This window comes from Grampus griseus (genome assembly GCF_964374135.1).
Source record: "Grampus griseus genome assembly, chromosome: 19".
NCBI lineage: Eukaryota > Metazoa > Chordata > Mammalia > Artiodactyla > Delphinidae > Grampus > Grampus griseus.
In genome coordinates, this window is record NC_139013.1 from 58,284,860 (window position 1) to 58,309,572 (window position 24,713).

General features: G+C 49.4%; 1 protein-coding gene across 2 annotated transcripts in view; it reads right to left on the reverse strand.

Moving 5' to 3' along the window:
- The window catches only part of ANKRD11 (ankyrin repeat domain containing 11), a 171,114-nt gene that overhangs the window by 96,845 nt on the left and 49,556 nt on the right, over positions 1 to 24,713 (reverse strand). For both annotated transcript variants that reach the window (XM_082677109.1, XM_082677112.1), the window contains exon 2: positions 3,633 to 3,714. The gene's annotated coding sequence lies outside the window, so the exon portion shown is untranslated. The remainder of the gene's footprint in view (positions 1 to 3,632; positions 3,715 to 24,713) is intronic.

Sequence of the window (24,713 nt, forward strand, 5' to 3'; positions counted from 1 at the left end):
GCCTATTTTCCAAACCCTGTTCTTGGGCATGTGCACTCTCCAGGCAACTCCCGTGTCCTGGAATAAAAGGACCCAAGTCCTACTGACCAACAAGGGCTGTGGTGGGGAGAGCGAGAGCCTTCTGGGGAGGTGTGTGAACACAACTGCCAATTTTTATATGAACAAAAAGCATGCATTTAATGAAATCTAATTTAAATGACATCTAATATTCCATACTTTGTATGTATTTTAAGGGAGCCTAGACAATGAATATTCCCCAGAACTCTAAAATTACAATAAAAATTTACTATACTCAAAAATCCGGAATACATAAGTTTTATTGGTGTAATTAGCTAGACATATTTCTTAGAGAAAGAAGCAAAAGTGTGCTTTGTTACCTATTTTTAAATCCTGACAAATATCCTTGTTAAAAAGGCAAACGTATCATTAGCATTAGTATCTACAAGCTTCTTACCACCTGCAAATCCAACCCAGCCTTCCGCCCTGCAGCCAAGGCACAAGACGGTAGCCCCCCCCAGCCACGTGTGCTGTGACTGTGAAGTGCCACAGTCACTAGTGGCCACCACTAGCTGGGTGGTGGCAGGGTCAGCAAATCGCCACTCCTGCCACGTGAGGGGCACAGAGAGACCTACCCAGAAGAGCTGCATCACCAAACGGCAACACATTCCCCATCACGAGGGGCCCCAGGCACAGGACGCCCTCCCCCACGCCCCCAGCCCGCATCCGGACAGCAGGTGGAGGGGGACTTGGTTCTGCCGCTAACAAGACCTGCAGTTCTCGCGCTCACAGCTCCACAGTGAGCACAGCCTGCTCCGGGCGCCAGGATGCCACAGACAGGGCGTGTCACTGCTCTGCACACCCCAGCAAGTCAAAAGTGATCACTCTGCAGTAACTGTAATGTAACATTTAAATCTGCGCATCACTATACTGTAACTTACTACGTAAGTTTTATATACTACACATCAACTGTACTTCAATTTTAGAAAGTGATCACTTTTCTATTTTTTATGGAGGTGTTCAATTAGAAACATAAACCATTAGATCCAAGCCTCCATTCAAATAGACACACTGCCTTTATTACTCTAACAGCCACTTCCAGAAGCCACTCTGTTTTTGGAAACATCACTCAGAACTCCTGTCCATAGGAAGCGACGGTACCACCCTGCGCTGCCCTGGGGTCCCTGCTGCTGACAACCCTCGGCGGAAGCAGCCACACCCGCACCGAACCCTGGCGGAACGCGTGCCATCGAGAGCCATTTAAGGCTCACCTCTGCCCCGACCCTTGCGCTTTACCAAGAAAGATGTTAACACAGCGAGAATTACACCAGCCATCAGGTGAAACTAGTGTTTTATGCTCGAGAAAGGAAAGTAACTATTTTAAAGCTTCTATTTTCATTGAGCTTTACCTCCATAAACAGGGTCACTTAAGCTCTCGGGAAATCTTTCGGATGAGTATGGCCATCACCGCCTCACAGGGCAGGGGAGCCGAGGCCCAGCAGGACCTGGGCCCACGTGCAGAGCTGGCATCGGCCCGCCCCCTCCCGGACCCTGGAGCCACAACCACACCTGGATCACCTTAGGGCAGGGCCGAGAGCACAGCAGTGTGCACTGAAGGATATTTAACAAGCCCACCTCTGTCAGAAACAGTGATCTCAGATGTGATCTAAATGCTTCCTGTTCTACCTTACGTGGTCAAAATGAAAATTAAAAATAATGAATGGGGCTTCCCTGGTGGTGCAGTGGTTGAGAGCCCGCCTGCCTATGCAGGGGACACGGGTTCATGCCCCAGTCCGGGAAGATCCCACATGCCGCAGAGCGGCTGGGCCCGTGAGCCATGGCCGCTGAGCCTGCGCGTCCGGAGCCTGTGCTCCGCAACGGGAGAGGCCACAACGGTGAGAGGCCCACGTACCGCAAAAAAAGTAAAATAAAATAATGAATGATATAAATAACAATGAACAATTATTAGAGAGCCTGCAAAATTATTCTGTTTTTATATTTGTGCCTTCTGATGCCAGGAAAGGTCATGGATCGTAGACCCCGGCACCTGTGCCCACACACGCAGGCCCCGGACCCGGGAGGGGCCCCCTGGTGATCAGTCAAAGTAGCACCTTTATCTCTATTCCTTCCATACACTGTGGATTTTTTAAAGACAATTACAGTCAATATTAACTGAATATTTATGGTTCACAAAAGTGATAAACGGCATTAGACACCGTGGATTACTGCCATGGGACTTACCGTCAAACAGCCAGCCCTTCACGTGTCAGGAAACTTTGCCAACGTTAACACACCTACTGCTCACAATCCACCAGAACAACTGGGCCAGCCCCAGATCTCTCAGCAGAGCTGCTGATAACTTCTTTCCTTTTAAGCAGCAATCACCAAATGCTTGTTAATAACCTAATTTAAGCAGCATTTTTTTTCCTCGTTATAAATTAAGGCCAATGTTATCATTTCCAAACAAAGGCCAGGCTCAAGCCTGCAGTGTGGGTGGGCCTGGCTGCCCCTCCACGCCCAGCTCACCCCCTGCTGGGCTGAGTCTCTCAATGGCTGCCCCACAGCCCGTGACAGCCAAGCTGAATGCATGGGCTCATCCTGGAAGACGGCCGTGGGAGCGCTCCCAGCATGCTACAGGGCCCACCACGGCCCCTCACTACCACACCCCACTGGCCAGGCTGGCTTCTTTCTAATCCCAGACCACCCTGCAGACTAAGATCTTTCCATCATACCTCACCCCCATTTCCAAGGAAACACTTCCTCAAGTCAAAGAGTCCAGCCAGGTGCATTTCAAAGTGGCCGGATACAATGACGGCTGAGATAGAGGACGGGGTCTGTGAGATTAAGTAGCAGGAAAGGTTTCTTTCCTGTCTGCTAGAAACAACACAAAATAGAAAATACACTTTGGCACTGTTCGCTTTAAAACACTAATACCTGGCCACGGTAGGAAACATGCAAAGGAGCCAAGAGTTTTCTTTCCAACGTGTCCCAGGGGAGGAGGGCTCTGTCCTAGAGCAACGAGTGCCAGTCGGGCCCCAGGCTGCAGGAGGGCAGCTGCCCCTCCGGGCACAGCCGTGCTAGGAATTCCCAGCGGGACACAGGGCTCAGGGCAAACGAGCCAGGAGCCCACTCCACACCCACACACGCTGGCCTCGGACTTCAAGAAAACCACGTGTGGCTACCAGCTGGCCCACACACGGGACACAGAGCAGAGCACAGCCAGGCAGCCTGCCTCCCCAGAGGAGGAGGGGCAGTTCTCAGATGGTGTGTGTGCAACACGCCCAGAGCACAAAACAGGCACCGCAAGCAGGTCCTACAGGCTCCAGACCACTTGGGGACAGAGCCAGTAAGACAACAGAAGTTGACAAGAAACCAACTTCTTTCACAGACCAGGCTGCCAACCTGTCTTAATTTGTCCACAGAACGCCTCTCGCTGGGACACCACGCAGCTCACCACCGCCCTGAAGCACCCTCAGTTAAGTGAAATCCAGGACAAAACCCAGAACACTTAGCCAAAGCTCTATCAAGCTCAAGAAAACCAATGTGAAGACTTAAGAAATATTTTGATACTTCTTTTTACAAACCAATGAAAATAACACAAACTGATGAGAGAGGCAATACAATAAAATATTTACCGAGTCCATCGCTAAAAGCCGAGGTTGATGACTGTAAATTAAATCCAACAGAGGCGTGTCCCAGAGCAGCACTGAGGGTATTCTGAAAGAAGAGAGTAAAGTTAGCTCATGTAAATAATAATTTCTACTCAGTTCATTTTATAATGTCAGTCTCTCTCCATTTGGACCACACTACAACCTTCCTTTACTTCACGGAACTCCAGACAAGCAAGAGGTTTTTAGGATGTCTGGCTGGCTGGTTTGGGCTATAAAGGGAGAGGACACCAGGAGAGGCACTCACACCTGGTGGTTTGTGGGAGGACGCTACCCAGGTGGAAGTCTCTGTTCTTGATCATGGTTCCTGGACGGCAGTGCCCAGAAAGGCCCAGTTAAGGAAAGAACACTCCGATGGGCCGGTCATTCTCCCCAGAGAAGGGGCTTGAGGACTGGGGCCCTGGAAGGGCCGTCCACAGACTTTCACCTTACTTGGAGTTTGACAGTAAACCTTTGTCGACGTTATGCACTTGCGTCTCCTACGGACCCCCGTCACACTCAGAGTAAAGTGTGAACTCTCCTTTGGCTCACAAAGCCCCGACGGCTGGCCCGTCCGCCTCGCTCCGCCTGGAGGCCCTCTCCCAGCCTCAAGCTGTGCTCCTGCGGCGCCCAGATGGGCTTGGTCCCGGCCACCCTGTATCCTCTCCACTCCTCTCTCTATCCACCTAGGGATCCATCCTCAAAGGCAAAGGACCGTAACTCAGACCACATAAGCTTCCCGGGATCCCAGGTCGGAGACATGCCTCCAGCGTCCATGGCAGGAGAAACCAGAGGTTTGGGGCGGCCCCACAAGGGCTGGCACACTTCGCCAACATGACTAAGAGATATCGTCTGGGGGTGGCAGCACACAGGGGCCTCGTGGGCAGGCCCGCCATGGGCAAACAACCCCGTTACTCATGAGTAAGCTGCAGCTACACGTATCAACATCAGCAAATCTCAAAAACCGTTAACAGTGAGTGAGAAAAGGTCTCAGAGGAATATATTGAATGTATGTGTCTTTCAAAAGTACATGAAACTTAATATATTCGATTTACTATGTATACAGTAAAAATCAATGAAAAGGGACTTCCCTGGTGGCGCAGTGGTTCAGAATCCGCCTGCCAACGCAGGGGACACGGGTTCGAGCCCTGGTCCGGGAAGATCCCACATGCCGCAGAGCAACTAAGCCCATGTGCCACAGCTACTGAGCCTGTGCTCTAGAGCCCGCGAGCCACAACTACTGAGCCCGCGAGCCACAACTACTGAAGCCCGCGAGCTAAAGCCCATGCTCTGCAGTGAGAAGCCACCGCAATGAGAAGCCTGTGCACCACAACGAAGAGCAGTCCCCGCTCGCTGCAACCAGAGGAAGCCCGCGCACAGCAACGAAGACATAATGCAGCCAAAAATAAATAAAACTAAATCTTAAAAAAAAATCAATGAAAAGCAAATAATCATAAACTATAAATTTCAAAATAACGGTTCCTCTTGGAAGTCGGGGTGGGGTGGATAGCAACCAGGAAGCACACCCGAAGTCTAAGCAGTACTGCTCAAGCTAGGCAGGCCAGGGCCCAGGGCCTGGAGAGCTGGTTCTCACGTTTACACCGTGAGTCTTCCCCGGGTCCAGCAGCGACCTCGCCCCCTCTGCTGCCCTGACAAGGACCGGAGAGGAAGATGAGAGGACCATGCCCGCTCCTGGAACTGTGTAACTGGGCACCCTTCCATTTTGTCATTAATTGAAATAATTTATTTCCATCATTCAAAACTAGGAGTTTAAAGGTACAGAGACAACTAAAAACATCTTTTCATCCATCAAATATTTTTACATCAAAATGTAGCAATTTCAACTCTTTGAAAGTAAACCCAAAGTACAGTATCAAAAGAAAAGCAAATGGCACAATATACAATCTTCCAAAATCATTATAAAAAGAAGAGCTTTTATTGCAAAGCGTCTCCAAAGACCTCCATGTCCGAAATCAATCAACCAATCAAGCAAGGCTGCGGCCTGGCCATGTGAACACAGTGACGCTGCAGGGTCCTGAAGAGAACTGAGATCCCAAGAACAAAACAACCAGCATTATTCCATTCACACCTATTGTTCCACAATCCCATCAAGCTCGCTCCCACCTCCGAACGCACCAGCCGTGCAGCATCAGGACCGGACACGCACAGGCACACAGGAGACAAGCACAGCTGCCAGGACACAGTGCTTATGGAGAGCAGATTTCCAAGGTCTGCACTCGGTTTCCAAAAGATCTAAGTGGTTTCCTGACCTGTGCTTACAGATGTGTATGTGTGTTTTGCAAAGATGGTTTTAGATTTTTCTGTCCTTATGTTGCTGGTACAGGACTTTTTGAAGCTGACATTATTAACCTCAAGGACTAGAAAAGCAGCTTCCAATCACCACACCTTGGTTTTACTGAAAAGCAACAACTCACTAAGCTTTTCAATTTTCCTATAAAGGCAGTGACGGAACAACGCAGAGTTTATGATGAATGTCTACACTCGGAATGCAACAAATTATACAACTACTATTCAGTTTTGAAGGAAACTTGAGTTTCTCAAACCCAGCACAACTTACCACCTGGAGCCACATCATCCTGTGCTGTCCTGGGCACCGCAGGGTGCTGAGTATCCCGGCCTCTACCCACTGCATGCCGGGAGCACCTCCCCAAGCTGTGACAGCTAGAACATCTCCAGACACTGTCCCAAGTCCCCTGAAGGGCAAAATCACATGGGTAGAGAACCAGTGCTCTACTGGGCCCAAGTTAAGTGACGTTAAAAAATAATATATTTTCAAGTTGTCTGAGGTCATGCAGGGAATTAAAAGCCAGTTGGAAACAAAATCCAGGGCTTCTAAATTCTAGTCTAAAGGTCTTTTCATTTTAAGAGAAAATACTTAGTAATTGACTCAATTACTCCTAGAAGACAACACAAATTAAGAGCCTCTAAAATATTTATACCTTGTGACAGAGTAATCCCATTTCTGGGGAATGCACATTGAAGAAACACCCTAAAAATATGAAAAACGCTTCGTGTTGCACACACGTTCACATCAGAACCAACACACAACTATAATCAAGCCACATATTCACAAGGAAACACAGCAGACTACACTTTACTGTCAGAACGACAGCATTCAAAGAGCACGTTCCCAGCCCAGAAGTAGAGACCAGTGGGGACAGAGTGCAGACGCAGACCCTGGCAACATGAAGCCAGTGTCAACCACAGCTAAGCCCGTGCGCCACAACTACTGAGCCTGCGCTCCAGAGCCCGCAAGCCACAACTACTGAGCCCACGTGCCACAACTACTGAAGCCCGTGCGCCTAGAGCCCGTGCTCCGCAACAAGAGAAGCCACTGCAATGAGAAGCCCACACACCGCAATGAAGATTAGCCCCGGTGCAGCAACGAAGACCCAACGCAGCCAAAAATAAATTAATTAAATAAATAAATTTATTTTTAAAAAGACCCAATGCCGCCCAATTAATTAATTAATTAATTTTTCAAAGGCCTGTGACTGCTAATCGCAGTTTCCGTTCAGCATGAGATGAGCACTAGACAGTTGTAATCAGTCCCACGGAAAGCACGGTCCCCTCGGCTGGCCCACACTCTGGGTTTTAAAGCACCGAGCACCGCCCTGGCCTCCTTGACCGCCCTCCTGTGCGGCCTTTCCAGAGGCCCCAGATCCCAGGAGCCCCAAGTAGCCAAAGCCTGGTCTTGCTGCACTGGCCTCAGCCGGAGGTCTGAAGACACAGACCAGTTCTCCAAGCCCAAGCTCCCAGGGACCACAACGCTCCCTGGCAGAAGCTGGAGTGTGGATGCGAGTGACAGCGGAGCCCCGTGTGGGCAGATGCTCCACACACACCGTGGACAGAACCAGCGCCAGGACACCAAGGTGCTGGAGGGTGGTCATACCCACAGGGCGGTGGGGCTGAGTGCATGTCTGCCTTCCCTTCCCTGCTCCCCAGAGACAGCAGCCGCGGGCTCCTGTGGTAACGCTCCAGGTCAAGGGGCACGGGGCCGGGTGCGGGCGGCCAGCACAGAGCTCAGCCTTCCAGAGCAGGAACTTCTTCCGTAGTTCAGACAATGGCACGGAGGAGGCAGGATGTGTCTTGAGGTCTGTGCACAGACCAGCTAGGTCCACACATCCACACACCCAGCAGAGCGCAGGGCGCCTCTGGGTACTGGACTGCGTTGTCAGAGACCGCCATTTTGGTACGTCAGAAATGGTCCAGTAGCCTCCACAGAATGTTCATAGCAGTTTTATTCATAATTCCCCAAAACTGGAATTAGCACAGATGTCCTGCAACAGGTGAATGGTGAACAAACTGTGGTCTGCGGGGAACAACACTCAGAAACACAAAGGAAAGAAAGTTGTTACCAGTGTGGCAACAACTCTGATGGATCTCAAGGGGCTTGTACTGAGCCAACCCCAAAAGGTTACATTCATGATTCCATTCCCATGACGTTCTCAGAGACAAAATTTTAGAAATCGAGGACAGATTGGTGGTTGTCAGGGTTAAGGACAAGGGTGAGGCAATGAAGCAGAAGGGAAGTGGGTGTGATTATGAAAAAGCAAACAGGAGAGTCTCTGGTGGGGACAGTGGATACAGGGACCTAGATGTGATGGAGATGCACAGAACTGTGCGCACACACGGTACAAGGAAGGCCCACCTGAATAAGATTAAGATTCATCGGCTGTATCCATGTCAGTACTCTGGTTGTGATATTATACTACAATTTGACAAAATGTTCCCATCGCAAGAAACTAGGCAAAGTAGCCAAGGGGTCTCTCTGTATTATTTCTTACAATTGCATGTGAATCTACAATGATCTCGATTTTAAAAAAGTCTCATATTAACAATTTCATATTGTTTGGCCTAACCTCATCTCTGAGGCCCTGTGAAGGTGCACAGCCTCACCAAGGTCACCCCGAATGGGGGGCCAGGTCTCAGACCCAGGCTGACTCCAGAGCCCACACTCAACCACCACCTCCCTGAAACTGGAAACGGAGAACACGTGTCCCTGCTGTTCTCACTGAAGCTTTAAAAACCCCCTTAAGGACTTCCCTGGTGGTGCAGTGGTTACGAATCCACCTACCAATGCAGGGGACACGGGTTCGAGCCCTGGTCCGGGAAGATCCCACACGCCATGGAGCAACTAAGCCCGTGAGCCATGGCCGCTGAGCCTGCGCTCCAGAGCCCGCGAGCCACAACTACTGAAGCCCGCGTGCCACAACTACTGAAGCCCTGGCGCCTAGAGCCCGTGCTCTGCAACAAGAGAAGCCACCGCAATGAGAAGCCCGCACACCGCAACGAAGAGCAGCGCCCGCTCGCCGCAACTAGAGAAAGCCCGCGCACAGCAATGAAGACCCAACACAGCCAAAAACAAAAAAACGTTAATTAAAAACAAAACAGAAATAAACCTTAAAATGTAACCAAGAGGACTGACGGCACTGTTTGAAGAACGCAGAGGCAGCCGGGTCTCAGTCACAGAAGGACAGGACAGACTGAGCTCTATCTGCAGAGTTACAAAGCCTCCCCACCCCGGCCCGCCACAGTGCCCAGAGTCTCACTCTGCCGGGGGGCGGGAGGGAGGGCTGATTTTTGGTGTTGTTTTAGGATGGGTGCTATCTGTCACTGCTTCCTTGGCTAGATTGGAGAGAAGGCTCAAGAGAACAAGGGGGGCGGGGGGGGGCGCGGGGCATAGCTGAGGCAGGTGGGGAAGGAGCTGGAGGGAAAACGAACGCCCCATGTACAACTTCTCTCTTCAACTCAGATGCTTCTTTTCACCAGAGGACAAAGCAAGCAGGAAACAGGAAATTAATGTTTCCAGAGAATTCGCTTTTTGCCCCTGAACAGAAGAAAGCGCAGAATGAACAGACACGGGCACACGGGGAGGCGGGAGAGCCTGAGCTGCTGTCCAGGGACCAGTGCCCACTGAGCCGCCAAACCTAGGGGAGGACAGAAAGGGGTTTCTCAGATATCAAGCCACACAGCTATGAAGAGAAACCCCAGGGAAACTGTAAACCAGGGCCTGGGCAACTCCTGAAAGCTGGGATAAGAGCACAGAATCAAACTAGGGGAAGTGGGAGCAGACTGGGAAAGCAGGCCCCTAACGACTGGAGCAGGGGACAGTGCTGCGCCTGGCTAAACAAGCTGTCCATTCGCGGCAGGAGTGACATGGACACCACCGAACCTTCACCAGCCTGCCTCTGGGTCAGCAAGTCCACACTCAAGTTCACAGGCTCCTCGCTCCCTACGCACCGTCCACACAACAATCCACATGGAGAGCAGTCCTTCGGACATCACAGACACACTTGAAATCCTGACTAACAAGACGAAGACTCCTTTCCTGAGGGTCTAAGTCAGGAAACAGATGACCGATGTCTCTAGCTCTCAGCAAACTCAGACTTCCCAGTCAGCATCATGCTCTCCAGAGACAACAGGATGCTGTCACCCACCGTGGTCGGGGTGCACTGGGACCCCAGCAATGGATACACGCAAGGTCACAGGAATCAGGGCTGTGGCTTCCCCACTTCACTCGTGTCAACAATCACGACTGATCGATCTCAGGCTCTCACCACTCCCATCTGCTTCACTTCTCCAAAAGGAACAGTCCAAGGAGGACAGACCACAGGACACTGGGCACCACCCTGTCTTCTGTTAACGGGAGCGCAGCATCAGTCCAGCTCCATGAAGTCGCCATCCCCGTGCCCCACGAGTCTCACCGCAAGCATCCACATGACAGTGCTTAACAGAAGCGGTCCACCGACCACTCAGGAACGCAGACAGAAATCACAACCTACCACAACAGGACACAACTAAAGCCTGAACTCAACCAGGTTGTCCAGCTAGAAAACTGACCTTAAAAAGGAACACAGAGACTTCCCTGGTGGTCCAGTGGTTAAGAATCCGTCTTGAAATGCAGGGGATGCCGGTTCCATCCCTGGTTAGAAAACTAAGATCCCACATGCCGTGGGGCAACTAAGCCTGCGCACCACAACCAGAGAAGCCCACGCACCTCAAAGAAAGATCCTGCGTGCTGCAGCTAAGACCCGACGCAGCCAAAAAATAAATAAATAAATATTTTTTTTAAAAAAAGAATATAAAACCCTAGAGAATCTACAAGAAACCATGAGAGCTAACAATAGAGTGCAGCAGAGCAAAGCTGCAGGACACAAGATCAATGTGCAAAATCAGAGGTACTTCTAACATGCCAGCAGGGAACACTCTGAAAGAGAAATTAAGAAAACAACATCATTTACAACAGCATCAAAAAAAAATAAAATATATAGGAATGGATTTAACCAAAGCGATGCAACACTTGTACACTGAATGAAAACCCACAAAATACTCGTGAAAGAAATTACAGACGACCTGAACAAGTGGGAAAGCCCTGTGTCTGGGCTGGGAGACAAGACAGTTACAAGGGCAGCCCTCGCCAAGGAGGAGCCCACACGGCCTCTCCCAAAGCTGGCCCAGGTCCTCACAGCCACACCCAAGTGTCATCAATGCTTTCTTTCCTTTAAATATCTCAGACGCTTGCAACTTACAGATGTACAAAAGTTCTGTGAAAGGATTTTTGAGAGCAGGCAAGGAAGACACAGCTGAAACGTCTAGTACTCCTGAGTTGCCAGTTTTTCTCCCTAAAAGGGTGATTTAAAAAAACAAAAACTGACAAATTCTTAGAAAGGTATAACCTTCCAAGACTGAACCAGGAAGAAACAGAAAATATGAACAGACCAATCACAAGTAGTGAAATTGAAACTGTGATTAAAAATCTTCCAACAAACAAAAGTCCAGGACCAGATGGCTTCACAGGTGAATTCTATCAAACATTTACAGAAGAGCCAACACCCATCCTTCTCAAACTCTTCCAAAAAATTTCACAGGAAGGAACGTTCCCACACTCATTCTACGAGGCCACCATCACCTTGATACCAAAACCAGACAAAGATACTACAAAAAAAGAAAATTACAGACCAATATCACTGATGAATATAGATGCAAAAATCCTCAACAAAATACTAGCAAACAGGATCCAACAACACATTAAAAGGATCATACACCATGATCAAGTGGGATTTATCCCAGGGATGCAAGGATTCTTCAATATATGCAAATTAGTCAATGTGACACACCATATTAACAAACTGAAGAATAAAAACCATATGATCATCTCAATAGATGCAGAAAAAGCTTTTGACAAAATTCAACACCCATTTATGTTAAAAACTCTCCAGAAAGAGGGCACAGAGGGAACCTACCTCAACATAATAAAGGCCAGATATGACAAACCCACAGCAAACATCATGCTCAATGGTGAAAAACTGAAAGCATTTCCACTAAGATCAGGAACAAGACAAGGATGTCCACTCTCACCACTATTATTCAACATAGTTTTGGAAGTCCCAGCCATGACAATCAGAGAAGAAAAAGAAATAAGAGGAATACAAATTGGAAAAGAGAAGTAAAACTGTCACTGTTTGCAGATGACATGATACTATACATAGAGAATCCTAAAAATGCCACCAGAAAACTACTAGAGCTAATCAATGAGTTTGGTGAAGTAGTAGGATACAAAATTAATGCACAGAAATCTCTGGCATTCCTATACACTAATGATAAAAATCTGAAAGAGAAATTAAGGCAACACTCCCATTTACCATTGCAACAAAAATAATAAAATACCTAGGAATAAAGCTACCTAGGGAGACAAAAGACCTGTATGCAGAAAACTATAAGACCCTGATGAAAGAAATTAAAGATGATACCAGCAGATGGAGAGATATACCATGTTCTTGGATTGGAAGAATCAATATTGTGAAAATGACTATACTACCCAAAGCAATCTACAGATTCAATGCAATCCCTATCAAATTACCAATGGCATTTTTTACAGAAGTAGAACAAAAAATCTTAAAATTTGTATGGAGACACAAAAGACCCCAAATAGCCAAAGCAGTCTTGAGGGAAAAAAACGGAGATGGAGGAATCAGACTCCCTGACTTCAGACTATACTACAAAGCTACAGTAATCAAGACAATATGGTACTGGCACAAAAATAGAAACATAGATCAATGGAACAAGACAGAAAGCCCAGAGATAAACCCAAGCACCTATGGTCAACTAATCTATGACAAAGAAGGCAAGGATATACAGTGGAGAAAAGACAGTCTCTTCAATAAGTGGTGCTGGGAAAACTGGACAGCTCCATGTATAAGAATGAAATTAGAACACTCCCTAACACCATACACAAAAATAAACTCAAAATGGATTAGAGACCTAAATGTAAGATGGACACTATAAACATAGTAAGGAAAACATAGTAAGAACACTCTATGACATAAATCACAGAAAGATCTTTTTTGATCCACCTCCTAGAGTAATGGAAATAAAAACAAAAATAAACAAATGAGACCTAATTAAAAGCTTTTACAAAGCAAAGGAAACCATAAACAAGACGAAAAGACAACCCTCAGAATGGGAGAAAATATTTGCAAACGAATCAACGGACAAAGGATTAATCTCCAAAATATATAAACAGCTCATCCAGCTCAATACTAAAAAAACAAACAACCCAATCCAAAAATGGGCAGAAGACCTAAACAGACATTTCTCCAAAGATGACATACAGATGGCCAAGAAGCACATGAAAAGCTGCTCAACATCACTAATTATTAGAGAAATGCAAGTCAAAACTACAATGAGATATCACCTCACACCAGTTAGAATGGGCATCATCAAAAAATCTACAAACAACAAATGCTGGAGAGGGTGTGGAGAAAAGGGAACCCTCTTGCACTGTTGGTAGGAATGTAAATTGATACAGCCACTAGGGAGAACATTATGGAGGTTCCTTAAAAAACTAAAAATAGAACTACCATATGATCCAGCAATCCCACTACTGGGCATATACCCAGAGAAAACCATAATTCAAAAAGACATATGCACTCCAATGTTCACCGCAGCACTATTTACAACAGCCAGGTCATGGAAGCAACCTAAATGCCCGTCGGCAGACGAATGGATAAAGAAGATGTGGTACATATGTACAACGGAATATTACTCAGCCATAAAAAGGATCGAAATTGGGTCATTTGTTGAGACGCAGATGGATCTAGAGGCTGTCATACAGAGTGAAGTAAGTCAGAAAGAGAAAAACAAATATCGTATATTAACGCATGTATGTGGAACCTAGAAAAATGGTACAAATGAACCGGTTTGCAGGGCAGAAGTTGAGACACAGATGTAGAGAACAAACGTATGGACACCAAGGGGGGAAAGCCGCGGGGGGGTGGGGATGGTGGTGTGCTGAATTGGGCGATTGGGACTGACATGTATACACTTAAGTGTATAAAATTGATGACTAATAAGAACCAGCTGTATAAAAAAATAAATTAAATAAAATTCAAGGGCTTTCCTGGTGGCGCAGTGGTTGAGAGTCCGCCTGCCTATGCAGGGGACATGGGTTCGTGCCCCGGTCCGGGAGGATCCCACGTGCCGCAGAGCGGCTGGGCCCATGAGCCACAGCCACTGAGCCTGAGCGTCCGGAACCTGTGCTCCGCAACGGGAGAGGCCACAACAGTGAGAGGCCCGCGTACCGCAAAATAAATAAATAAATAAAATAAAACAAAACAAAACAAAATAAAATTCAAAAAAAAAAATACCAGGAAACAACCCTGAGATTATTAATCCATAAAACAAGGGGATTAGGTTTGATAATCCCTAACACACCTTTCATTTGAAAAGTTTAAGGTTCTTCGATATCCAATGTAAAATTGTTTCCTTTAAAAATACATCATTTTCCCTAAATGTGTGCTACTCTTTTCATGGAGAATGTGAGCTCACACCAATAATCTGTACAGGTTAACATCTAAAATGCAACGAATCTGATTGGGGGGGCGGTATGGAGCTGGCAGGGATGAGCAGCCCTAACACTGTAGAACCAAGATGCAGCGGGGGCAGGCGGCCCAGCACAGAACAAGGACCAAGTCTAGGAACTGCTGAATGGATGACTTAGTACCAGGTGTCCCACACTGCAGGCCCCACCCCAGTCCTGCTGGAAGGCCCACCCTCTGCCAGTTCCACCAATGCACCAGCTGCCCAGACAGGAAAGAAAGGGACAGCACCCAAATGAACAGCTCTCTTCAGACAGACAGAAGGCAGTGCACACTGTCTGGAAGCTCTCCAGCGTCTCTCTGGAGATCAGGACGGGAGCCGGTGCCCACCACACCTTCCCATGTTCGCGGGCATCACAAGCAGGGGACCTGCAGCCGCTGGGCAGGGAGGCGTAGGCAGGAACCCAGCCCCAGCCCAGCCTCTCAGGAGAGCTTTCCCGACGGCGGACTGACACCCAATCCTGTCCTCCCAGGAACCCGCAGTGGTCACAGAGCTCTCGAGCAGCAACGGTGGGCGGAGGGGCCAGCTGGCCACGCGCCTAGCATGTCTCTGTGCCGTCCGCACACACTCTGGCACGCGTCCTGCACAGAAGGGTAGCCCTGCCACCCCACAGCTGCCCACCCCTGCCCTGCACCTGCTCTCCCTACACTGGCTCATTTAACCCTCATGACAACCCTGACAGTAACAGGATCGGCTCCTTTTTTCTGTTGAGAAACCAGATTCTGAGATGTTGAATCATTTGCCTCAAAGTCAGGATCAAAGTCAGGCTGCAGAGCCTGTATCCACGAAGGTCACTCACACTACCACCCCCAACCCCACTGTGCACTCACAGCTTCTGGGACGCAGCTGAAGTCTAAAAGTGACCAAGCCCTTCTGACCCAAAATACAGACACAAGGCTGGTATTCACAAGAGAGTTCTCAGCTCAGAAACCCAGGGCACGCTGAGCTCCTCCTCCCTCCAAGCCAGGATCATAACTGATGCTGCCCTGCCTTGGCCTCTGGGCAGCACCCATCCCGTCAGGCAGCACCCCACCCAGCCTCTCTGCTGTCACTCCACCCGCTCCTGCGGTGTGGGTCTTCCCGGCTCTCCCGGGGCCATCCAACCTGCCTCTGAGGCTCTAACAACCATATGGGTAGATCTCAATCCCCATTCTCCAGCTCAGAGCTCCCCACGGAACTCACAAAGTCCAGCCACACCACAGACACATCCACAGCACACACAAGTGCACAGATGGAGCCCCAAGGGAATTATGACTATATTTCCTGCCCTGGTTCAGGGTACCACTTTCTAGACGATCGATCCTCCAAGCCAGCAACCTGGCATGCCCCCCTCACAATCGAAACCCAGTCCATTCCAGCTCCAAGTCATCACTCTCTCCCCCTCCCTCCGCACTGGCCCAACTCCTGACTCAGGTGCAGTATTTCTCCACCTGTGTCATCACAACAACCTGATTCTCTCCACTTCCCACCGCACTGCTGAGAAGTGAACGTGGCACATTAGATTCATCCCTATGCACACCTCACTCTGCCCACGGGAGTCACTGAGCTCACGAGGAACAGATTCGTGTTCAAACTTCAGACCATCATGGCAGAGCACACACGTACATGCACACACACAGCTGAGGAAAAGGCCTCATGGGACAGAAGCTCCGTCCTGCACGGCAGGCACCCCAGCGTTTCCTGCCGCGCTCCCGGAGCTGGTGGGGGTCAGCTCTTGCTGCAGGTGCACCCACTAAAGATGACCTCACAGCCCATCAGTGCCACCACCCTGGTGGACAGCCCCAGGGACACAGGTGCTGAAGGATGCTGTCCCCAGCTGCCACCCTGGCAACTCCAAATCTCTCCAAGTTTCTTGGAAACATCCCGTGTCACTCACAGGAGGCTGCCTCTCCCCCGCTGCCCATCTGGGCAGGTTCCTCTCCACCCTCCAACAGCATACTCAGGCCCTCACTTTCTTCCTTAACCTGTCGCTACTGTCCAGGCCGGCTTTCTGTCTTTACGTCATGTCACGATCATGCTGCAGGCCCCACGCTGCACCCTGGTCACCGGCAGGCACGCAACGGGAGGCCCCGTGTGGAGGAGACCGTGGGCCTCAGGGGCACCGGAAGAGCACAGCTGATCAGTGGGCAAGCGGGTGTGGAAAGGAGGCCGCTTCCCAGAGGCACGGTCAAGTGCTCGGCCCCGCACCTCCAAGCATCTGTGCCCTCTCAATCCACCCAGCTCACAGTCACCCTTTGACACAGATAAAAATTCACCTCAAATCCATGTGGTTTACGGACAAAATTAATCAGAGGTAAAAATACGGACAATAAGAAGCCCTCCCCGGCCAGCGTGTGTCCCTGCGAGCCCCAGCCGAGCGGCCATGCCTGGTGGGCTCCCGAGCAGCCGCTCGAGGTCGCTGGCTCAGTGCTGCCTCTCCTCCACATCAGTGCGCTTCCAGGATGAAGCGTCCACGTTCTCCTTCGCACACTCACCAATCCCTGACTGCACTGCACAGCCCTCCCTGTATGCCACCCCACACACTACATCCCTCCTCCACCTCACTACTGCCATGAGCCTTCCAAACTAGATTATTCTCTAATGCAAAACAAGTTTTGTTCACTAGCCCCAATTCAAGCAAGATTAAACGCTCAGATTGACAGCTGTCCCTCAGGGAGCAGTGAGGGGTGGTGTGAGGCAAGGGGACACCACCTCCGGCTCGGCCTGCAAGGACTGGGTAAGAAAACAGCTACTTAATATATACCTGTTCTCTTCTTTAACCATAGCACCTGGGGCGAATGACACAAACAGGACACTGGCCTCTAAAGGCAGGAGTCTCCGCTCCCACCACTTATACTGCATCTCACCCACCAGGAATTTAAGATCCTACCACCACCTGACCTCTTCCACACTCCAAGTGTAAACACATGGCCCAGAAGAAAGAACAGGGCTGCTCGGAAGATACGCCCTTGTATTTCAAAGACTTAAATCACCCGTGACTTGTCTCTTACACATTCCCACCCCCGAAAGATGCTTCAGCTTTTGTGTGTCTGGGGTAAGCGTTGCCAAACTGTACTGTTTTGTTTTTAATGCTTTCCAAGCAAACCTAATAAATAATCACTGATCTAGTCTCATTTGCCCATCCAAACCCCAATTACAAAACTGTGGAGACGGCCACCAGAAAGCAGTGTTTCTTAGCCTTGAGAATTCTTACCACCCTCACCCTCTAAAGTAAGTTGGAGAGGACTAGTTTAAGAAGGAAGACCACAGAAATGAGAAGGTTCCACAGAAGTCATTGAAGCAGGAGTAGCAGGGCTGTGAGAATCCACACACCCACAGAGCCCAGGCTGCCCCGAGCTCAGAGGTAAGCCACAGCCCCGTTTGTCAACACAAGGACACAGGGCTGCTAGTTGCCGGTCCACCGACCATGCTGCTTGGCCAAACAAAGGCGTATCCAACAGCCTAACACTATACATGCACGACAGACATCTCCTGGGCCCAAAATCTGCTTTGAGGGGCAAGATCCAATCCTTCCTTATTAAAGGGTGGAATGTGGACGGGCTAAATAGACTCCTTATGGCCAAACCACTCCTGTGAAGTTAGGACTTGAATCGAGATCAACTTTGGGTTTCCAGTGATTCAATGTGTGATGAGTGATCTACGCTGTGATCCCGGGCACGAGAGGGTGTCCCCACCCTGATGACTGCACAGACACACAAGCACAGCAAGAGCACCCTGAAACGCCTCTGCACAGGCCTGCAGGGTACGGGTGCGGTCTAATCAGCGGGTGTGTGCGTGAGCAGGCTGACCCGCCCCCGGGAGCCCAACACCCTCCCGCCAGCCCCTGGTCACCATCCCTGCACAAACGTGCTTTCCACTTGTCAAGTCAAGGAGTGAGGCGTCTTCCTTACTTCATTTTCTACGTTTAATTCAGTGTGCTGGCGCTGTTCTTCATCTCTAAACCACCTCTAATTTCCAGAAGAACAGCTCTGTTCCAGTGACAGTGCTGAACTGTTACAGTGATATGCTCACCAGCCAGCAGGGCCTGCTACCAAGCAGGGAGACGCTGGCCCTCGCCCACCACCCCAGTCTCGCAGGAAACCCCTCAAGCAAAGAGTCTCCATTCTGAAAAGCGGAGTCAACTTTTCTTCTGTTAAAACATAAAAATCCAAGTTTCTTTCCTGGTAGATGACCCTCATCGACAAGAGAAACTCCAGTAGAAAACACACACTGTTTCCTAACGAGAAGTATTACTCAGACCTCAGGATGATCATCCAGCAAGAATAAACCTACAAGGGCTGCCCTGGTGGCACAGTGGTTAAGAATCCACCTGCCAATGCAGGAGACACGGGTTCAAGCCCTGGTCCGGGAAGATCCCACATGCCACGGAGCAGCTAAGCCCGTGCGCCACAACTACTGAGCCTGTGCTCTGGAGCCCGCGAGCCACAACTACTGAAGCCCGTGTGCCTAGAGCCCATGCACCGCAACAGGAGAAGCCACCACAATGAGATGTCCGCGCACCTCAGTGAAGAGTAGCCCCCGCGCACCGCAACAAGAGGAAGCCTGCGCACAGCAACGAAGACCCAACACAGCCAAAAATAAATAAAATAAATTAACTAAACAAAACCAAAAATGACACTTATGGATCCTGTGAGCGAGAATCCAAGAGAAAGTCCGCCCGAAGTCTTCCATTATACACCGAAACCGGAGCACTGTTTGCCTTGGTGCCTACCTTCCTCCCCAGCAGCAGGCACCAGGCCCGGAAGTGAAGCGCTTCCCCCAGGGCCTCCTCCCAGCAACTGCTCTCTCCTCCACCAGCCCCCGCACCCCCCCAACCAAGTCCCCACTGGCACCTCTGAGCAAGCAGCCCCTCCTGGGAGGTCCCAGTCCCTCCCAGTCCGGCTACACACCTCCACTGGCTCTGCGGACACAGAGCTCGTACCCAGGCCTCCCGGCCTGTGGGCTTCACTTCCATGGCTCTGCTGCCTCTACTGCCCCTGACACCTCTGCGGGCGCCAGTTTGTACCCTTCCTACAAGGCGCCTTCCGATGCCCCTTCATGCTGCAGCCAGCTTAATTTCCTGAAGATCCACGTGGGCCAAGCTCAGACCAGGGACAGTGGAGTGTGATGGCTGTCGTTAAAATTCTGACCCTGTCACTGTTTTGGCAGTGACCTTGGGTACATTCTAACAGCCTCTGTCATTCTTAAGTTTTCTCATCTGTAGAAAGAGAAGTTCCTGGATACAACATATAAAATGAATATACACAAGCCAACTGCATTTCTAGACACCAGCAACAATCAAAACTTATGATGAAGACAGGGGACAGTGTCACCAGGATAGACAAGCTGACCAATGGGACACACAAAAGCTCCAACACCACGTGGGCACACATGGGGAGACCTGATTCGTGACAGTAAGCAATGCAGGTCAGCGAGCAAAGAACAGCCCAGTCAAGGACAAGGCTGGGCCAGCTGGCTTCCGCAGGGAAGACTGCGAGCAGCCGGCTCGTACGCAGACCTCAGTCCGGGACAGATTAAAGGCTTCGGTGTAAAGAGCAGAAGTTCAAAGTTTTCAGAAGGTGCAGGAAGCTACCTCTATGTCCTTGGCACAGGAAAACATTTCTTAAATAGGAGTGATGGTTCATGATCCACAGTTTGAAGACACTGTCCTAGAGGATGTGGCACAGATCCTTCTAAATAAAAGGATTCAGTATTGTTGCCAATATCTTAGGCAACAAATCTAAGTACATTTTTCTGTTTATCTCAGGGGTAAATATCACGACAGAACATCACCTTAATGCATGACAGGTGTTGTTCAAAATGCACGTATAGGCACAACAACAACAAAACTCTTATCTTTCCTACTCAGCACTGAAGGTTCAAGTAAGTCCCATTGTTTTTGGTAAACAGAAAAGATTTTTGAAAAAATGGACAGTATTTAGGTATAAGCATCTCTATGTATGAGTCATGAGCACAATGATATACGACCTCTGAATATATAACACTAAGTGAATGGATTTATTTCTAAGAAGACAGAATCAAATACATATGCCCTTTTAGTGCTAAAAACTGCACCAAAGGGAAAAACAAGTGATGAAGGTCTCCATGTAAAACAGTGATTTACAGATATAAGTGAGGGGAATTTCCTGGAGGTCCAGGGGTTAGGACTTGGCACTCTCACTGCCAGGGGCCCAGGTTCAATCCCTGCTGGGGGAACTAAGATCCCATAAGCTACGCAGTGCCACGGTGGGAGGGCGGGGTTTCGCTGCTGGCCCAAGTTTGGGTTGACATGGTTATTAAATTGTTAGTAATAAAATTTTAAAAAGCGGGGTGGGGTGGGGGTGGAGATGCGAAAACTCATCTGAAATGCAGAGCAACATGAAGTTGAAACCTACAGGAGAGAGCGTCAGTACGCAGGACTGTGAAAATGACCACACCGTCCACGAAGGAGTACCTGTCCTACTCGGCACCCACATCGGCCACACGCAGCACCAAAGGCAAAGCCAGCCCTGTGCAACGTCCACGCCACGTTGATACACACGGACCCCAGGCAAGCTGAGCAGTAACCACGGCAGAGGTCAGCTGGGTCTGGACCCACAGCCAGCCTAAGGAGGCAGGCTGTGCGGCACCGCACACGGCTTTCTGACACGGCACCATGGCCCACGCCCTCTGCTTGTCCTTGGTTTGGGAGCTGCGTCAAGTCCACCATTTCAACTCTGTGATCTGTGACTTTACTCTCAGAAAAAGAGCCGCAGAGGGATTCACTGCAAACCAGGACCAAGGTCCGCAACGTAAAAGTACCCTCGCTTCCAGCCCTGCGTTCTTTCTCCTACGTCATTCTCCCAGCCTCCTTCTACTCTCTGGTCCTCAAGGGGACAATGGAATGATTCACACCACAGGCCTCCTCCAAAGAATCCAGCGTGCCCTTGTTGAACAACGGGCAGCTAACAAATACGTTAATATAAAATGTGGGAACATATGCATATGTATAACTGATTCACTTTGTTATAAAGCAGAAACTAATACTCCAATAAAGATGTTAAAAAAATAATAATAACAATTAATATTAGGGGCTTCCCTGGTGGCGCAGTGGTTGAGAGTCCGCCTGCCGATGCAGGGGACACGGGTTCGTGCCCCGGTCCGGGAGGATCCCACACGCCGAGGAGCGGCTGGGCCCGTGAGCCATGGCCGCTGAGCCTGCGCGTCCGGAGCCTGTGCTCTGCAACGGGAGAGGCCACAACAGTGAGAGGCCCGCATACCGCAATCAATCAATCAATCAATCAATAATAAATGTCAATGGTCCCAGGGGAGGGGCAAATGGGAACAGAGAACTGAGAAAAGACAACCACCAGACAACAGCAAGCCAAACTAAGGGCCCATAAAAGTCGGACCCAAATAGCCACAGGGGCAAAGCCCTGGAGAGGGCTGCCCATTCTGGGGGCTGCGAGTCCCGCCAGCACTTCCTGTAGTCTCGCCAGAGCACTGTGCATGTGCTAAAACTCCCTGGGAGGCAAGTCCTAAAATATTTAAATGAGTTTTCATTCTGAAGAGACTAAAGAAATTCTCAAAACAGAGTCTATTACAGATTTTTTTTTAATATCTTGCAAATCCAATGTCAGAATACATTCTGCCACCCAATAACAAATGCAAAGTCATAAAAAGAATCAATCTTCAAACGAAGAATTATTTCAAAGATGTGCAAATCTGATTCTAAAAAATTAAACCTACCCTGCATAATTAAACAGAAGCCGCACGCAGCAATCTATGTAACCCAGTGTTGCCATAGTGAGCCCTTGGCGCTGGCCAATTACAGCCACTCACGGAAAGCTGCCTTTCCCACATCCTCCCTGCAAAATGCTTTCCTAAAATCAGCCGAGATCTCAGTCTGACAGTGCATTTGTTGGAAGATTTCAAAACAATTTATTCTAGTTTAAATAACTCCAAATTGAAAGTCTGTCAGTTACAAATCCTTGCACTAGAAGCAAAATCAAGATGAGTTGTGACTAAGAGCCTAGAAATACATTTTTTTTAAGGTGATAAAGCATTAATTCACCGATCTGTGAAGGGTTAGATAGGCCTGAATGTCCTTGGTGGACACCACGAGGGCACAGCACAGGACAAGGGGTGCAGGGACCGTAAAGGACAGAGCAGGGAGGGAGGTGGCTGGGCAGACGCAGGGCCCAAGTGACACCTACAGACAGTGGTGCCGGGGGAAGGTGCCAGGCCCTGCCTCCGTCCTTCTCACCGGGGCTGAATCTCAACAGTCTACATTCTCCTCTAACTCTTTAAAACTATGTTTTTGGACATGATAGATCTTATCTAGACAACACTTTGTAAACTATCTCAGAAAGCTGCCTGTTAACAAGAGACCAAGACTTCTAGGACTCTTCCTTTTCCTTTCCCTAGAGTTTTGCTCAAAACTGATGCTGCATATAGAAAATTCTAGGGAATTCCCTCGTGGTCCAGTGGTTAGGACTCAGCGCTTTCACTGCCATGGCCAGGGTTCAATCCCTGGTCGGGGAACTAAGATCCTGCAAGGCTGTCTTCATCTCTCTCTCTCAATTCCTCTAGGTTTTTGGCCAAAACAAATCCATTTTTACTGAGCTGGAGCGTGTCATTCAGCAGCGGTTTTACACACCCTAAGACTTGCTTCCAAAAGACGTTTGTCAGCAGCTCGCGGAGAGAAGCCTGCATCTTAAAAAGGGCACACTGGGGCTGCTTCAGCCCCTCCCCCCACCCCATCTACCAGGATTGCTGGTGGATTCCAGATTCTCACAGGAGACCGCTCTGCGGTGCTGGCGTGTGCCCGCGCCACCCCACCCCTAGCAGCACGAAGGCCTGGGCTCCCAGCAGCCTCCAAGCTGTCACCACCACTCCTCGCCGCTGGCTCTTGGCCACTGTTAGCAGCACCTCACCACAAGAGCCAGTCTCCCCCTCTTTCACTGGAAGGATAAATAGGAATTTTCACTCTAGCCGGGAAACGTGTCAAAGGTGAAGCATCTGCTACTAGGCTTGTCCTTAGTCAGCAAAAACGAACAGGCACCTGGCACGCCAGGGCATCAGGTGCCCTCCAGTCAGCGGGGGCTGACACCCAGGGAGCAGGTGGGTCCCCAAGGCATACACCCTTCCCCAGCACCACCCCGCACGTGTGTGAGGACGCAGCCACACACCCTCCCTACCTGCCCACTGCGCGGGGAAACTCTGTAAGCAACACCCTCCCCACCCAGGGCCAACGAGACCTGTTAAGACCTTTCAACAAGCTTTACAACCAAGAGAAATGAATTAAGGACACTGTAGGGATGAGTGAGAAACACCCTTTTTTACATGTAAAGATATACAAATGGGACGAATTAAATGGGGGCACAAAACAATGACCTATTACCTAGACAAGTTCAGAAGCTGGTGAGGGATGGACCTTGAACCACATGGGTGCAGAGTGAACGCACTTTGAGAACAGAGGTCTGTCCCTGGAGGACAGTATGAAACAAAACTGTGCTAACGTGTAACTGCTGTGCAGGGAGTAAGCAAGGACACAGCACCTGCCGGGCTGGACAGGTGATCCAGTCTCAGGGTCAGGTACACGGCCTTACGGAGACATTCAAGGGCACCAAGGCTGGGTCAAAAGTTGATGGAAAGTTTAAATCTGAAATCAGTAATAACTCGCTTATTTTACCAAGGAAAGTAGTTTAATAAGCTTTATACTCCTGCATCAAATAGTAACAAGACTCGAAAAAGAGAAATAGGACTGTGCAACTTTTTAAATTACAAACAAAATAAACAACACACTGTACTGCAAGCCTCCACGTCAAAAAGCAGTGAGCACAAGAATATCAGTAAAAAAGGTTTTCATGCCTAGAGATACTCTAGTTATAACTCCCCCTGAAATGTAACTCTGAACAGACGGAAAACTGCAAGTGGCTGCCTGCCCGACATTTGTTGTGCATAAAAGGCTTTCTGCTGGAAAGGGCAGCTGAGCGTGAAAACATGCTTTCTTCAGACAGCCTACTTCTGGGAGGCGGGGTGCAGGGGGGCCAGCTGCCAGCATCAGCAGCTTTACCCACTACGAAAGCCTGGACCTCGGCCCAGAACCCCGTCCGTCTCTGGACTGCACCTGAAATCCGACCAGACCGAGAGCACCAAAGGAGCCAAGCAACCACCCTCTGTCCACTGCCTCTTCTCCCAAACGCG